General features: G+C 45.0%; 10 non-coding genes across 10 annotated transcripts; all 10 read left to right on the top strand.

Annotated features, from left to right (window-relative positions):
• The first annotated feature begins 2,089 nt into the window (after positions 1–2,089).
• Positions 2,090–2,161, top strand: TRNAC-GCA (transfer RNA cysteine (anticodon GCA)). Its single transcript has one exon. It is a non-coding gene; the product is annotated as a tRNA-Cys (tRNA).
• Positions 2,162–4,218: 2,057 nt separating this feature from the next.
• TRNAC-GCA (transfer RNA cysteine (anticodon GCA)) lies at positions 4,219–4,290 on the top strand. The gene has a single exon. It is a non-coding gene; the product is annotated as a tRNA-Cys (tRNA).
• A 535-nt stretch (positions 4,291–4,825) lies between these two features.
• TRNAC-GCA (transfer RNA cysteine (anticodon GCA)) lies at positions 4,826–4,897 on the top strand. Its single transcript has one exon. It is a non-coding gene; the product is annotated as a tRNA-Cys (tRNA).
• A 3,263-nt stretch (positions 4,898–8,160) lies between these two features.
• On the top strand, positions 8,161–8,232 carry TRNAC-GCA (transfer RNA cysteine (anticodon GCA)). Its single transcript has one exon. It is a non-coding gene; the product is annotated as a tRNA-Cys (tRNA).
• Positions 8,233–10,289: 2,057 nt separating this feature from the next.
• TRNAC-GCA (transfer RNA cysteine (anticodon GCA)) lies at positions 10,290–10,361 on the top strand. Its single transcript has one exon. It is a non-coding gene; the product is annotated as a tRNA-Cys (tRNA).
• A 1,443-nt stretch (positions 10,362–11,804) lies between these two features.
• TRNAC-GCA (transfer RNA cysteine (anticodon GCA)) lies at positions 11,805–11,876 on the top strand. The gene has a single exon. It is a non-coding gene; the product is annotated as a tRNA-Cys (tRNA).
• A 533-nt stretch (positions 11,877–12,409) lies between these two features.
• TRNAC-GCA (transfer RNA cysteine (anticodon GCA)) lies at positions 12,410–12,481 on the top strand. The gene has a single exon. It is a non-coding gene; the product is annotated as a tRNA-Cys (tRNA).
• A 1,142-nt stretch (positions 12,482–13,623) lies between these two features.
• On the top strand, positions 13,624–13,695 carry TRNAC-GCA (transfer RNA cysteine (anticodon GCA)). The gene has a single exon. It is a non-coding gene; the product is annotated as a tRNA-Cys (tRNA).
• Positions 13,696–14,228: 533 nt separating this feature from the next.
• TRNAC-GCA (transfer RNA cysteine (anticodon GCA)) lies at positions 14,229–14,300 on the top strand. The gene has a single exon. It is a non-coding gene; the product is annotated as a tRNA-Cys (tRNA).
• A 538-nt stretch (positions 14,301–14,838) lies between these two features.
• On the top strand, positions 14,839–14,910 carry TRNAC-GCA (transfer RNA cysteine (anticodon GCA)). Its single transcript has one exon. It is a non-coding gene; the product is annotated as a tRNA-Cys (tRNA).
• Positions 14,911–16,445: the final 1,535 nt, after the last annotated feature.

Genomic DNA, 16,445 nt, shown 5'->3' with positions numbered 1-16,445 from the left:
TCGACTGCAGATCAAGAAGTCCCTGGTTCAAATCCGGGTGCCCCCTTCAAGTGCCAACGAGATGCTTACCTTTCCAAGAAAGCTCTTCTTCAACTTGTCACCCTTGAGCACATTTCTCATGCAGAACTAAACAGGAACTAATCATCCACTCTCTCACTGGCAATCTTCATTGGTAGGGATTTCAACAAGCATCCTACCTTTTGAGAAATTGGTTTCCTCAGAACATTACTTTTTAAGAACCAGTTAGGACAATCATAAGCCAAGGGGGCATAGCTCAGTGGAAGAGCATTCGACTGCAGATCGAGAGGTCCCTGGTTCAAATCCGGTTGCCCCCTTCAAGTGCCAGCTTTACTCATGCTATTCAACGAGATGCTTACCTTTCCAAGAAAGCTCTTCTTCAACTTGTCACCCTTGAGCACATTTCTCATGCAGAACTAAACAGGAACTGGTCATCCACTCTCTCACTGGCCATCTTCATTGGTAGGGATTTCAACAAGCATCCTACCTTTTGAGAAATTGGTTTCCTCAGAACATTACTTTTTAAGAACCAGTGAGCACAGTTATAAGCCAGGGGGGGCATAGCTCAGTGGAAGAGCATTCGACTGCAGATCAAGAAGTCCCTGGTTCATAATCCGGGTGCCCTCTTCAAGTGCCAGCTTTACTCATGCTATTCAACGAGATGCTTACCTTTCCAAGAAAGCTCTTCTACAAATTGTCACCCTTGAGCACATTTCTCATGCAGAACTGAACTGGTCGTCCACTCTCTCACTGGGAATCTTCATTGGTAGGGATTTCAACAAGCATCCTACCTTTTGAGAAATTGGTTTCCTCAGAACATTACTTTTTAAGAACCAGTGAGGACAATCATAAGCCAAGGGGGGCATAGCTCAGAGGAAGAGCATTCGACTGCAGATCGAGAGGTCCCTGGTTCAAATCCGGGTCCCCCTTCAAGTGCCAGCTTTACTCATGCTATTCAACGAGATGCTTACCTTTCCAAGAAAGCTCTTCTTCAACTTGTCACCCTTGAGCACATTTCTCATGCAGAACTAAACAGGAACTAATCATCCACTCTCTCACTGGCCATCTTCATTGGTAGGGATTTCAACAAGCATCCTACCTATTGAGAAATTGGTTTCCTCAGAACATTACTTTTTAAGAACCAGTGAGGACAATCATAAGCCAAGGGGGCATAGCTCAGTGGAAGAGCATTCGACTGCAGATCGAGAGGTCCCTGGTGCCCCCTTCAAGTGCCAGCTTTACTCATGCTATTCAACGAGATGCTTACCTTTCCAAGAAAGCTCTTCTTCAACTTGTCACCCTTGAGCACATTTCTCATGCAGAACTAAACAGGAACTAATCATCCACTCTCTCACTGGCAATCTTCATTGGTAGGGATTTCAACAAGCATCCTACCTTTTGAGAAATTGGTTTCCTCAGAACATTACTTTTTAAGAACCAGTGAGGACAATCATAAGCCAAGGGGGCATAGCTCAGTGGAAGAGCATTCGACTGCAGATCAAGAAGTCCCTGGTTCATAATCCGGGTGCCCTCTTCAAGTGCCAGCTTTACTCATGCTATTCAACGAGATGCTTACCTTTCCAAGAAAGCTCTTCTACAAATTGTCACCCTTGAGCACATTTCTCATGCAGAACTGAACTGGTCGTCCACTCTCTCACTGGGAATCTTCATTGGTAGGGATTTCAACAAGCATCCTACCTTTTGAGAAATTGGTTTCCTCAGAACATTACTTTTTAAGAACCAGTGAGGACAATCATAACCCAAGGGGGCATAGCTCAGAGGAAGAGCATTCGACTGCAGATCGAGAGGTCCCTGGTTCAAATCCGGGTCCCCCTTCAAGTGCCAGCTTTACTCATGCTATTCAACGAGATGCTTACCTTTCCAAGAAAGCTCTTCTTCAACTTGTCACCCTTGAGCACATTTCTCATGCAGAACTAAACAGGAACTAATCATCCACTCTCTCACTGGCAATATTCATTGGTAGGGATTTCAACAAGCATCCTACTTTTTGAGAAATTGGTTTCCTCAGAACATTACTTTTTAAGAACCAGTGAGGACAATCATAAGCCAAGGGGGCATAGCTCAGTGGAAGAGCATTCGACTGCAGATCGAGAGGTCCCTGGTTCAAATCCGGGTGCCCCCTTCAAGTGCCAGCTTTACTCATGCTATTCAACGAGATGCTTACCTTTCCAAGAAAGCTCTTCTTCAAATTGTCACCCTTGAGCACATTTCTCATGCAGAACTGAACTGGTTGTCCACTCTCTCACTGGCCATCTTCATTGGTAGGGATTTCAACAAGCATCCTTACTTTTGAGAAATTGGTTTCCTCAGAACATTACTTTTTAAGAACCAGTGAGCACAGTTATAAGCCAGGGGTGGCATAGCTCAGTGGAAGAGCATTTGACTGCAGATCGAGAAGTCTCTGGTTCATGAATCCGGGTGCCCCCTTCAAGTGCCAGCTTTACTCATGCTATTCAACAAGATGCTTACCTTTCCAAGAAAGCTCTTCTTCAACTTGTTAGCCTTGAGCACATTTCTCATACTGAACTGGTTGTCCACTCTCTCACTGGGAATCTTCATTGGTAGGGATTTCAACAAGCATCCTTACTTTTGAGAATTTGGTTTCCTCAGAACATTACTTTTTAAGAACCAGTGAGCACAGTTATAAGCCAGGGGGGGCATAGCTCAGTGGAAGAGCATTCGACTGCAGATCGAGAGGTCCCTGGTTCAGATCCGGGTGCCCCCTTCAAGTGCCAGCTTTACTCATGCTATTCAACGAGATGCTTACCTTTCCAAGAAAGCTCTTCTTCAAATTGTCACCCTTGAGCACATTTCTGATGCAGAACTAAACAGGAACTGGTCATCCACTCTCTCACTGGCAATCTTCATTGGTAGGGATTTCAACAAGCATCCTACCTTTTGAGAAATTGGTTTCCTCAGAACATTACTTTTTAAGAACCAGTGAGGACAATCATAAGCCAAGGGGGCATAGCTCAGTGGAAGAGCATTCGACTGCAGATTGAGAGGTCCCTGGTTCAGATCCGGGTGCCCCCTTCAAGTGCCAGCTTTACGCATGCTATTCAACGAGATGCTTACCTTTCCAAGAAAGCTCTTCTTCAACTTGTCACACTTGAGCACATTTCTGATGCAGAACTAAACAGGAACTGGTCGTCCACTGGCCATCTTCATTGGTAGGGATTTCAACAAGCATCCTACCTTTTGAGAAATTGGTTTCCTCAGAACATTACTTTTTAAGAACCAGTGAGGACAATCATAAGCCAAGGGGGCATAGCTCAGTGGAAGAGCATTCGACTGCAGATCGAGAGATCCCTGGTTCAAATCCGGGTGCCCCCTTCAAGTGCCAGCTTTACTCATGCTATTCAACGAGATGCTTACCTTTCCAAGAAAGCTCTTCTTCAACTTGTCACCCTTGAGCACATTTCTGATGCAGAACTAAACAGGAACTGGTCATCCACTCTCTCACTGGCCATCTTCATTGGTAGGGATTTCAACAAGCATCCTACATTTTGAGAAATTGGTTTCCTCAGAACATTACTTTTTAAGAACCAGTGAGGACAATCATAAGCCAATGGGGCATAGCTCAGTGGAAGAGCATTCGACTGCAGATCGAGAGGTCCCTGGTTCAAATCCGGGTGCCCCCTTCAAGTGCCAGCTTTACGCATGCTATTCAACGAGATGCTTACCTTTCCAAGAAAGCTCTTCTTCAACTTGTCACCCTTGAGCACATTTCTCATGCAGAACTGAACTGGTCGTCCACTCTCTCACTGGGAATCTTCATGGGTAGGGATTTCAACAAGCATCCTTACTTTTGAGAAATTGGTTTCCTCAGAACATTACTTTTTAAGAACCAGTGAGGACAATCATAAGCCAAGGGGGCATAGCTCAGTGGAAGAGCATTCGACTGCAGATCGAGAGGTCCCTGGTTCAGATCCGGGTGCCCCCTTCAAGTGCCAGCTTTACTCATGCTATTCAACGAGATGCTTACCTTTCCAAGAAAGCTCTTCTTCAACTTGTCACCCTTGAGCACATTTCTGATGCAGAACTAAACAGGAACTGGTCATCCACTCTCTCACTGGCCATCTTCATTGGTAGGGATTTCAACAAGCATCCTACATTTTGAGAAATTGGTTTCCTCAGAACATTACTTTTTAAGAACCAGTGAGGACAATCATAAGCCAAGGGGGCATAGCTCAGTGGAAGAGCATTCGACTGCAGATCGAGAGGTCCCTGGTTCAAATCCGGGTGCCCCCTTCAAGTGCCAGCTTTACTCATGCTATTCAACGAGATGCTTACCTTTCCAAGAAAGCTCTTCTTCAAATTGTCACCCTTGAGCACATTTCTCATGCAGAACTGAACTGGTTGTCCACTCTCTCACTGGCCATCTTCATTGGTAGGGATTTCAACAAGCATCCTTACTTTTGAGAAATTGGTTTCCTCAGAACATTACTTTTTAAGAACCAGTGAGCACAGTTATAAGCCAGGGGTGGCATAGCTCAGTGGAAGAGCATTTGACTGCAGATCGAGAAGTCTCTGGTTCATGAATCCGGGTGCCCCCTTCAAGTGCCAGCTTTACTCATGCTATTCAACAAGATGCTTACCTTTCCAAGAAAGCTCTTCTTCAACTTGTCACCCTTGAGCACATTTCTCATGCAGAACTGAACTGGTCGTCCACTCTCTCACTGGGAATCTTCATGGGTAGGGATTTCAACAAGCATCCTTACTTTTGAGAAATTGGTTTCCTCAGAACATTACTTTTTAAGAACCAGTGAGGACAATCATAAGCCAAGGGGGCATAGCTCAGTGGAAGAGCATTCGACTGCAGATCGAGAGGTCCCTGGTTCAAATCCGGGTGCCCCCTTCAAGTGCCAGCTTTACGCATGCTATTCAACGAGATGCTTACCTTTCCAAGAAAGCTCTTCTTCAACTTGTCACCCTTGAGCACATTTCTCATGCAGAACTGAACTGGTCGTCCACTCTCTCACTGGGAATCTTCATGGGTAGGGATTTCAACAAGCATCCTTACTTTTGAGAAATTGGTTTCCTCAGAACATTACTTTTTAAGAACCAGTGAGGACAATCATAAGCCAAGGGGGCATAGCTCAGTGGAAGAGCATTCGACTGCAGATCGAGAGGTCCCTGGTTCAGATCCGGGTGCCCCCTTCAAGTGCCAGCTTTACTCATGCTATTCAACGAGATGCTTACCTTTCCAAGAAAGCTCTTCTTCAAATTGTCACCCTTGAGCACATTTCTGATGCAGAACTAAACAGGAACTGGTCATCCACTCTCTCACTGGCAATCTTCATTGGTAGGGATTTCAACAAGCATCCTACCTTTTGAGAAATTGGTTTCCTCAGAACATTACTTTTTAAGAACCAGTGAGGACAATCATAAGCCAAGGGGGCATAGCTCAGTGGAAGAGCATTCGACTGCAGATCAAGAAGTCCCTGGTTCATAATCCGGGTGCCCCCTTCAAGTGCCAGCTTTACTCATGCTATTCAACGAGATGCTTACCTTTCCAAGAAAGCTCTTCTACAAATTGTCACCCTTGAGCACATTTCTCATGCAGAACTGAACTGGTCGTCCACTCTCTCACTGGGAATCTTCATTGGTAGGGATTTCAACAAGCATCCTTACTTTTGAGAAATTGGTTTCCTCAGAACATTACTTTTTAAGAACCAGTGAGCACAGTTATAAGCCAGGGGTGGCATAGCTCAGTGGAAGAGCATTTGACTGCAGATCGAGAAGTCTCTGGTTCATGAATCCGGGTGCCCCCTTCAAGTGCCAGCTTTACTCATGCTATTCAACAAGATGCTTACCTTTCCAAGAAAGCTCTTCTTCAACTTGTTAGCCTTGAGCACATTTCTCATACTGAACTGGTCGTCCACTCTCTCACTGGGAATCTTCATTGGTAGGGATTTCAACAAGCATCCTTACTTTTGAGAAATTGGTTTCCTCAGAACATTACTTTTTAAGAACCAGTGAGGACAATCATAAGCCAAGGGGGCATAGCTCAGTGGAAGAGCATTCGACTGCAGATCGAGAGGTCCCTGGTTCAGATCCGGGTGCCCCCTTCAAGTGCCAGCTTTACTCATGCTATTCAACGAGATGCTTACCTTTCCAAGAAAGCTCTTCTTCAAATTGTCACCCTTGAGCACATTTCTGATGCAGAACTAAACAGGAACTGGTCATCCACTCTCTCACTGGCAATCTTCATTGGTAGGGATTTCAACAAGCATCCTACCTTTTGAGAAATTGGTTTCCTCAGAACATTACTTTTTAAGAACCAGTGAGGACAATCATAAGCCAAGGGGGCATAGCTCAGTGGAAGAGCATTCGACTGCAGATCAAGAAGTCCCTGGTTCATAATCCGGGTGCCCCCTTCAAGTGCCAGCTTTACTCATGCTATTCAACGAGATGCTTACCTTTCCAAGAAAGCTCTTCTACAAATTGTCACCCTTGAGCACATTTCTCATGCAGAACTGAACTGGTCGTCCACTCTCTCACTGGGAATCTTCATTGGTAGGGATTTCAACAAGCATCCTTACTTTTGAGAAATTGGTTTCCTCAGAACATTACTTTTTAAGAACCAGTGAGCACAGTTATAAGCCAGGGGTGGCATAGCTCAGTGGAAGAGCATTTGACTGCAGATCGAGAAGTCTCTGGTTCATGAATCCGGGTGCCCCCTTCAAGTGCCAGCTTTACTCATGCTATTCAACAAGATGCTTACCTTTCCAAGAAAGCTCTTCTTCAACTTGTTAGCCTTGAGCACATTTCTCATACTGAACTGGTCGTCCACTCTCTCACTGGGAATCTTCATTGGTAGGGATTTCAACAAGCATCCTTACTTTTGAGAAATTGGTTTCCTCAGAACATTACTTTTTAAGAACCAGTGAGCACAGTTATAAGCCAGGGGTGGCATAGCTCAGTGGAAGAGCATTTGACTGCAGATCGAGAAGTCTCTGGTTCATGAATCCGGGTGCCCCCTTCAAGTGCCAGCTTTACTCATGCTATTCAACAAGATGCTTACCTTTCCAAGAAAGCTCTTCTTCAACTTGTTAGCCTTGAGCACATTTCTCATACTGAACTGGTCGTCCACTCTCTCACTGGGAATCTTCATTGGTAGGGATTTCAACAAGCATCCTTACTTTTGAGAAATTGGTTTCCTCAGAACATTACTTTTTAAGAACCAGTGAGGACAATCATAAGCCAAGGGGGCATAGCTCAGTGGAAGAGCATTCGACTGCAGATCGAGAGGTCCCTGGTTCAGATCCGGGTGCCCCCTTCAAGTGCCAGCTTTACTCATGCTATTCAACGAGATGCTTACCTTTCCAAGAAAGCTCTTCTTCAAATTGTCACCCTTGAGCACATTTCTGATGCAGAACTAAACAGGAACTGGTCATCCACTCTCTCACTGGCAATCTTCATTGGTAGGGATTTCAACAAGCATCCTACCTTTTGAGAAATTGGTTTCCTCAGAACATTACTTTTTAAGAACCAGTGAGGACAATCATAAGCCAAGGGGGCATAGCTCAGTGGAAGAGCATTCGACTGCAGATCAAGAAGTCCCTGGTTCATAATCCGGGTGCCCCCTTCAAGTGCCAGCTTTACTCATGCTATTCAACGAGATGCTTACCTTTCCAAGAAAGCTCTTCTACAAATTGTCACCCTTGAGCACATTTCTCATGCAGAACTGAACTGGTCGTCCACTCTCTCACTGGGAATCTTCATTGGTAGGGATTTCAACAAGCATCCTTACTTTTGAGAAATTGGTTTCCTCAGAACATTACTTTTTAAGAACCAGTGAGCACAGTTATAAGCCAGGGGTGGCATAGCTCAGTGGAAGAGCATTTGACTGCAGATCGAGAAGTCTCTGGTTCATGAATCCGGGTGCCCCCTTCAAGTGCCAGCTTTACTCATGCTATTCAACAAGATGCTTACCTTTCCAAGAAAGCTCTTCTTCAACTTGTTAGCCTTGAGCACATTTCTCATACTGAACTGGTCGTCCACTCTCTCACTGGGAATCTTCATTGGTAGGGATTTCAACAAGCATCCTTACTTTTGAGAAATTGGTTTCCTCAGAACATTACTTTTTAAGAACCAGTGAGGACAATCATAAGCCAAGGGGGCATAGCTCAGTGGAAGAGCATTCGACTGCAGATCGAGAGGTCCCTGGTTCAAATCCGGGTGCCCCCTTCAAGTGCCAGCTTTACTCATGCTATTCAACGAGATGCTTACCTTTCCAAGAAAGCTCTTCTTCAACTTGTCACCCTTGAGCACATTTCTCATGCAGAACTAAACAGGAACTAATCATCCACTCTCTCACTGGCAATATTCATTGGTAGGGATTTCAACAAGCATCCTACTTTTTGAGAAATTGGTTTCCTCAGAACATTACTTTTTAAGAACCAGTGAGCACAGTTATAAGCCAGGGGTGGCATAGCTCAGTGGAAGAGCATTTGACTGCAGATCGAGAAGTCTCTGGTTCATGAATCCGGGTGCCCCCTTCAAGTGCCAGCTTTACTCATGCTATTCAACAAGATGCTTACCTTTCCAAGAAAGCTCTTCTTCAACTTGTTAGCCTTGAGCACATTTCTCATACTGAACTGGTTGTCCACTCTCTCACTGGGAATCTTCATTGGTAGGGATTTCAACAAGCATCCTTACTTTTGAGAATTTGGTTTCCTCAGAACATTACTTTTTAAGAACCAGTGAGCACAGTTATAAGCCAGGGGGGGCATAGCTCAGTGGAAGAGCATTCGACTGCAGATCGAGAGGTCCCTGGTTCAGATCCGGGTGCCCCCTTCAAGTGCCAGCTTTACTCATGCTATTCAACGAGATGCTTACCTTTCCAAGAAAGCTCTTCTTCAAATTGTCACCCTTGAGCACATTTCTGATGCAGAACTAAACAGGAACTGGTCATCCACTCTCTCACTGGCAATCTTCATTGGTAGGGATTTCAACAAGCATCCTACCTTTTGAGAAATTGGTTTCCTCAGAACATTACTTTTTAAGAACCAGTGAGGACAATCATAAGCCAAGGGGGCATAGCTCAGTGGAAGAGCATTCGACTGCAGATTGAGAGGTCCCTGGTTCAGATCCGGGTGCCCCCTTCAAGTGCCAGCTTTACGCATGCTATTCAACGAGATGCTTACCTTTCCAAGAAAGCTCTTCTTCAACTTGTCACACTTGAGCACATTTCTGATGCAGAACTAAACAGGAACTGGTCGTCCACTGGCCATCTTCATTGGTAGGGATTTCAACAAGCATCCTACCTTTTGAGAAATTGGTTTCCTCAGAACATTACTTTTTAAGAACCAGTGAGGACAATCATAAGCCAAGGGGGCATAGCTCAGTGGAAGAGCATTCGACTGCAGATCGAGAGATCCCTGGTTCAAATCCGGGTGCCCCCTTCAAGTGCCAGCTTTACTCATGCTATTCAACGAGATGCTTACCTTTCCAAGAAAGCTCTTCTTCAACTTGTCACCCTTGAGCACATTTCTGATGCAGAACTAAACAGGAACTGGTCATCCACTCTCTCACTGGCCATCTTCATTGGTAGGGATTTCAACAAGCATCCTACATTTTGAGAAATTGGTTTCCTCAGAACATTACTTTTTAAGAACCAGTGAGGACAATCATAAGCCAATGGGGCATAGCTCAGTGGAAGAGCATTCGACTGCAGATCGAGAGGTCCCTGGTTCAAATCCGGGTGCCCCCTTCAAGTGCCAGCTTTACTCATGCTATTCAACGAGATGCTTACCTTTCCAAGAAAGCTTTTCTTCAAATTGTCACCCTTGAGCACATTTCTCATGCAGAACTGAACTGGTTGTTCACTCTCTCACTGGCCATCTTCATTGGTAGGGATTTCAACAAGCATCCTTACTTTTGAGAAATTGGTTTCCTCAGAACATTACTTTTTAAGAACCAGTGAGCACAGTTATAAGCCAGGGGTGGCATAGCTCAGTGGAAGAGCATTCGACTGCAGATCAAGAAGTCTGGTTCATAATCCGGGTGCCCCCTTCAAGTGCCAGCTTTACTCATGCTATTCAACGAGATGCTTACCTTTCCAAGAAAGCTCTTCTACAAATTGTCACCCTTGAGCACATTTCTCATGCAGAACTGAACTGGTCGTCCACTCTCTCACTGGGAATCTTCATTGGTAGGGATTTCAACAAGCATCCTTACTTTTGAGAAATTGGTTTCCTCAGAACATTACTTTTTAAGAACCAGTGAGGACAATCATAAGCTAAGGGGGCATAGCTCAGTGGAAGAGCATTCGACTGCAGATCGAGAGGTCCCTGGTTCAAATCCGGGTGCCCCCTTCAAGTGCCAGCTTTACTCATGCTATTCAACGAGATGCTTACCTTTCCAAGAAAGCTCTTCTTCAACTTGTCACACTTGAGCACATTTCTGATGCAGAACTAAACAGGAACTGGTCGTCCACTGGCCATCTTCATTGGTAGGGATTTCAACAAGCATCCTACCTTTTGAGAAATTGGTTTCCTCAGAACATTACTTTTTAAGAACCAGTGAGCACAGTTATAAGCCAAGGGGGCATAGCTCAGTGGAAGAGCATTCGACTGCAGATCAAGAAGTCCCTGGTTCATAATCCGGGTGCCCTCTTCAAGTGCCAGCTTTACTCATGCTATTCAACGAGATGCTTACCTTTCCAAGAAAGCTCTTCTACAAATTGTCACCCTTGAGCACATTTCTCATGCAGAACTGAACTGGTCGTCCACTCTCTCACTGGGAATCTTCATGGGTAGGGATTTCAACAAGCATCCTTACTTTTGAGAAATTGGTTTCCTCAGAACATTACTTTTTAAGAACCAGTGAGGACAATCATAAGCCAAGGGGGCATAGCTCAGTGGAAGAGCATTCGACTGCAGATCGAGAGATCCCTGGTTCAAATCCGGGTGCCCCCTTCAAGTGCCAGCTTTACTCATGCTATTCAACGAGATGCTTACCTTTCCAAGAAAGCTCTTCTTCAACTTGTCACCCTTGAGCACATTTCTGATGCAGAACTAAACAGGAACTGGTCATCCACTCTCTCACTGGCCATCTTCATTGGTAGGGATTTCAACAAGCATCCTACATTTTGAGAAATTGGTTTCCTCAGAACATTACTTTTTAAGAACCAGTGAGGACAATCATAAGCCAATGGGGCATAGCTCAGTGGAAGAGCATTCGACTGCAGATCGAGAGGTCCCTGGTTCAAATCCGGGTGCCCCCTTCAAGTGCCAGCTTTACTCATGCTATTCAACGAGATGCTTACCTTTCCAAGAAAGCTTTTCTTCAAATTGTCACCCTTGAGCACATTTCTCATGCAGAACTGAACTGGTTGTTCACTCTCTCACTGGCCATCTTCATTGGTAGGGATTTCAACAAGCATCCTTACTTTTGAGAAATTGGTTTCCTCAGAACATTACTTTTTAAGAACCAGTGAGCACAGTTATAAGCCAGGGGTGGCATAGCTCAGTGGAAGAGCATTCGACTGCAGATCAAGAAGTCTGGTTCATAATCCGGGTGCCCCCTTCAAGTGCCAGCTTTACTCATGCTATTCAACGAGATGCTTACCTTTCCAAGAAAGCTCTTCTACAAATTGTCACCCTTGAGCACATTTCTCATGCAGAACTGAACTGGTCGTCCACTCTCTCACTGGGAATCTTCATTGGTAGGGATTTCAACAAGCATCCTTACTTTTGAGAAATTGGTTTCCTCAGAACATTACTTTTTAAGAACCAGTGAGGACAATCATAAGCTAAGGGGGCATAGCTCAGTGGAAGAGCATTCGACTGCAGATCGAGAGGTCCCTGGTTCAAATCCGGGTGCCCCCTTCAAGTGCCAGCTTTACTCATGCTATTCAACGAGATGCTTACCTTTCCAAGAAAGCTCTTCTTCAACTTGTCACACTTGAGCACATTTCTGATGCAGAACTAAACAGGAACTGGTCGTCCACTGGCCATCTTCATTGGTAGGGATTTCAACAAGCATCCTACCTTTTGAGAAATTGGTTTCCTCAGAACATTACTTTTTAAGAACCAGTGAGCACAGTTATAAGCCAGGGGTGGCATAGCTCAGTGGAAGAGCATTTGACTGCAGATCGAGAAGTCTCTGGTTCATGAATCCGGGTGCCCCCTTCAAGTGCCAGCTTTACTCATGCTATTCAACAAGATGCTTACCTTTCCAAGAAAGCTCTTCTTCAACTTGTCACCCTTGAGCACATTTCTCATGCAGAACTGAACTGGTCGTCCACTCTCTCACTGGGAATCTTCATGGGTAGGGATTTCAACAAGCATCCTTACTTTTGAGAAATTGGTTTCCTCAGAACATTACTTTTTAAGAACCAGTGAGGACAATCATAAGCCAAGGGGGCATAGCTCAGTGGAAGAGCATTCGACTGCAGATCGAGAGGTCCCTGGTTCAAATCCGGGTGCCCCCTTCAAGTGCCAGCTTTACGCATGCTATTCAACGAGATGCTTACCTTTCCAAGAAAGCTCTTCTTCAACTTGTCACCCTTGAGCACATTTCTCATGCAGAACTGAACTGGTCGTCCACTCTCTCACTGGGAATCTTCATGGGTAGGGATTTCAACAAGCATCCTTACTTTTGAGAAATTGGTTTCCTCAGAACATTACTTTTTAAGAACCAGTGAGGACAATCATAAGCCAAGGGGGCATAGCTCAGTGGAAGAGCATTCGACTGCAGATCGAGAGGTCCCTGGTTCAGATCCGGGTGCCCCCTTCAAGTGCCAGCTTTACTCATGCTATTCAACGAGATGCTTACCTTTCCAAGAAAGCTCTTCTTCAACTTGTCACCCTTGAGCACATTTCTGATGCAGAACTAAACAGGAACTGGTCATCCACTCTCTCACTGGCCATCTTCATTGGTAGGGATTTCAACAAGCATCCTACATTTTGAGAAATTGGTTTCCTCAGAACATTACTTTTTAAGAACCAGTGAGGACAATCATAAGCCAATGGGGCATAGCTCAGTGGAAGAGCATTCGACTGCAGATCGAGAGGTCCCTGGTTCAAATCCGGGTGCCCCCTTCAAGTGCCAGCTTTACTCATGCTATTCAACGAGATGCTTACCTTTCCAAGAAAGCTTTTCTTCAAATTGTCACCCTTGAGCACATTTCTCATGCAGAACTGAACTGGTTGTTCACTCTCTCACTGGCCATCTTCATTGGTAGGGATTTCAACAAGCATCCTTACTTTTGAGAAATTGGTTTCCTCAGAACATTACTTTTTAAGAACCAGTGAGCACAGTTATAAGCCAGGGGTGGCATAGCTCAGTGGAAGAGCATTCGACTGCAGATCAAGAAGTCTGGTTCATAATCCGGGTGCCCCCTTCAAGTGCCAGCTTTACTCATGCTATTCAACGAGATGCTTACCTTTCCAAGAAAGCTCTTCTACAAATTGTCACCCTTGAGCACATTTCTCATGCAGAACTGAACTGGTCGTCCACTCTCTCACTGGGAATCTTCATTGGTAGGGATTTCAACAAGCATCCTTACTTTTGAGAAATTGGTTTCCTCAGAACATTACTTTTTAAGAACCAGTGAGGACAATCATAAGCTAAGGGGGCATAGCTCAGTGGAAGAGCATTCGACTGCAGATCGAGAGGTCCCTGGTTCAAATCCGGGTGCCCCCTTCAAGTGCCAGCTTTACTCATGCTATTCAACGAGATGCTTACCTTTCCAAGAAAGCTCTTCTTCAACTTGTCACACTTGAGCACATTTCTGATGCAGAACTAAACAGGAACTGGTCGTCCACTGGCCATCTTCATTGGTAGGGATTTCAACAAGCATCCTACCTTTTGAGAAATTGGTTTCCTCAGAACATTACTTTTTAAGAACCAGTGAGCACAGTTATAAGCCAGGGGTGGCATAGCTCAGTGGAAGAGCATTTGACTGCAGATCGAGAAGTCTCTGGTTCATGAATCCGGGTGCCCCCTTCAAGTGCCAGCTTTACTCATGCTATTCAACAAGATGCTTACCTTTCCAAGAAAGCTCTTCTTCAACTTGTCACCCTTGAGCACATTTCTCATGCAGAACTGAACTGGTCGTCCACTCTCTCACTGGGAATCTTCATGGGTAGGGATTTCAACAAGCATCCTTACTTTTGAGAAATTGGTTTCCTCAGAACATTACTTTTTAAGAACCAGTGAGGACAATCATAAGCCAAGGGGGCATAGCTCAGTGGAAGAGCATTCGACTGCAGATCGAGAGGTCCCTGGTTCAAATCCGGGTGCCCCCTTCAAGTGCCAGCTTTACGCATGCTATTCAACGAGATGCTTACCTTTCCAAGAAAGCTCTTCTTCAACTTGTCACCCTTGAGCACATTTCTCATGCAGAACTGAACTGGTCGTCCACTCTCTCACTGGGAATCTTCATGGGTAGGGATTTCAACAAGCATCCTTACTTTTGAGAAATTGGTTTCCTCAGAACATTACTTTTTAAGAACCAGTGAGGACAATCATAAGCCAAGGGGGCATAGCTCAGTGGAAGAGCATTCGACTGCAGATCGAGAGGTCCCTGGTTCAGATCCGGGTGCCCCCTTCAAGTGCCAGCTTTACTCATGCTATTCAACGAGATGCTTACCTTTCCAAGAAAGCTCTTCTTCAACTTGTCACCCTTGAGCACATTTCTGATGCAGAACTAAACAGGAACTGGTCATCCACTCTCTCACTGGCCATCTTCATTGGTAGGGATTTCAACAAGCATCCTACATTTTGAGAAATTGGTTTCCTCAGAACATTACTTTTTAAGAACCAGTGAGGACAATCATAAGCCAAGGGGGCATAGCTCAGTGGAAGAGCATTCGACTGCAGATCGAGAGGTCCCTGGTTCAAATCCGGGTGCCCCCTTCAAGTGCCAGCTTTACTCATGCTATTCAACGAGATGCTTACCTTTCCAAGAAAGCTCTTCTTCAAATTGTCACCCTTGAGCACATTTCTCATGCAGAACTGAACTGGTTGTCCACTCTCTCACTGGCCATCTTCATTGGTAGGGATTTCAACAAGCATCCTTACTTTTGAGAAATTGGTTTCCTCAGAACATTACTTTTTAAGAACCAGTGAGCACAGTTATAAGCCAGGGGTGGCATAGCTCAGTGGAAGAGCATTTGACTGCAGATCGAGAAGTCTCTGGTTCATGAATCCGGGTGCCCCCTTCAAGTGCCAGCTTTACTCATGCTATTCAACAAGATGCTTACCTTTCCAAGAAAGCTCTTCTTCAACTTGTCACCCTTGAGCACATTTCTCATGCAGAACTGAACTGGTCGTCCACTCTCTCACTGGGAATCTTCATGGGTAGGGATTTCAACAAGCATCCTTACTTTTGAGAAATTGGTTTCCTCAGAACATTACTTTTTAAGAACCAGTGAGGACAATCATAAGCCAAGGGGGCATAGCTCAGTGGAAGAGCATTCGACTGCAGATCAAGAAGTCCCTGGTTCATAATCCGGGTGCCCTCTTCAAGTGCCAGCTTTACTCATGCTATTCAACGAGATGCTTACCTTTCCAAGAAAGCTCTTCTACAAATTGTCACCCTTGAGCACATTTCTCATGCAGAACTGAACTGGTCGTCCACTCTCTCACTGGGAATCTTCATGGGTAGGGATTTCAACAAGCATCCTTACTTTTGAGAAATTGGTTTCCTCAGAACATTACTTTTTAAGAACCAGTGAGGACAATCATAAGCCAAGGGGGCATAGCTCAGTGGAAGAGCATTCGACTGCAGATCGAGAGATCCCTGGTTCAAATCCGGGTGCCCCCTTCAAGTGCCAGCTTTACTCATGCTATTCAACGAGATGCTTACCTTTCCAAGAAAGCTCTTCTTCAACTTGTCACCCTTGAGCACATTTCTGATGCAGAACTAAACAGGAACTGGTCATCCACTCTCTCACTGGCCATCTTCATTGGTAGGGATTTCAACAAGCATCCTACATTTTGAGAAATTGGTTTCCTCAGAACATTACTTTTTAAGAACCAGTGAGGACAATCATAAGCCAATGGGGCATAGCTCAGTGGAAGAGCATTCGACTGCAGATCGAGAGGTCCCTGGTTCAAATCCGGGTGCCCCCTTCAAGTGCCAGCTTTACTCATGCTATTCAACGAGATGCTTACCTTTCCAAGAAAGCTTTTCTTCAAATTGTCACCCTTGAGCACATTTCTCATGCAGAACTGAACTGGTTGTTCACTCTCTCACTGGCCATCTTCATTGGTAGGGATTTCAACAAGCATCCTTACTTTTGAGAAATTGGTTTCCTCAGAACATTACTTTTTAAGAACCAGTGAGCACAGTTATAAGCCAGGGGTGGCATAGCTCAGTGGAAGAGCATTCGACTGCAGATCAAGAAGTCTGGTTCATAATCCGGGTGCCCCCTTCAAGTGCCAGCTTT

This window comes from Eleutherodactylus coqui, chromosome 9 (assembly GCF_035609145.1).
Source record: "Eleutherodactylus coqui strain aEleCoq1 chromosome 9, aEleCoq1.hap1, whole genome shotgun sequence".
Classification (NCBI taxonomy): domain Eukaryota; kingdom Metazoa; phylum Chordata; class Amphibia; order Anura; family Eleutherodactylidae; genus Eleutherodactylus; species Eleutherodactylus coqui.
This window is presented reverse-complemented; position numbering and strand designations above follow the sequence as displayed.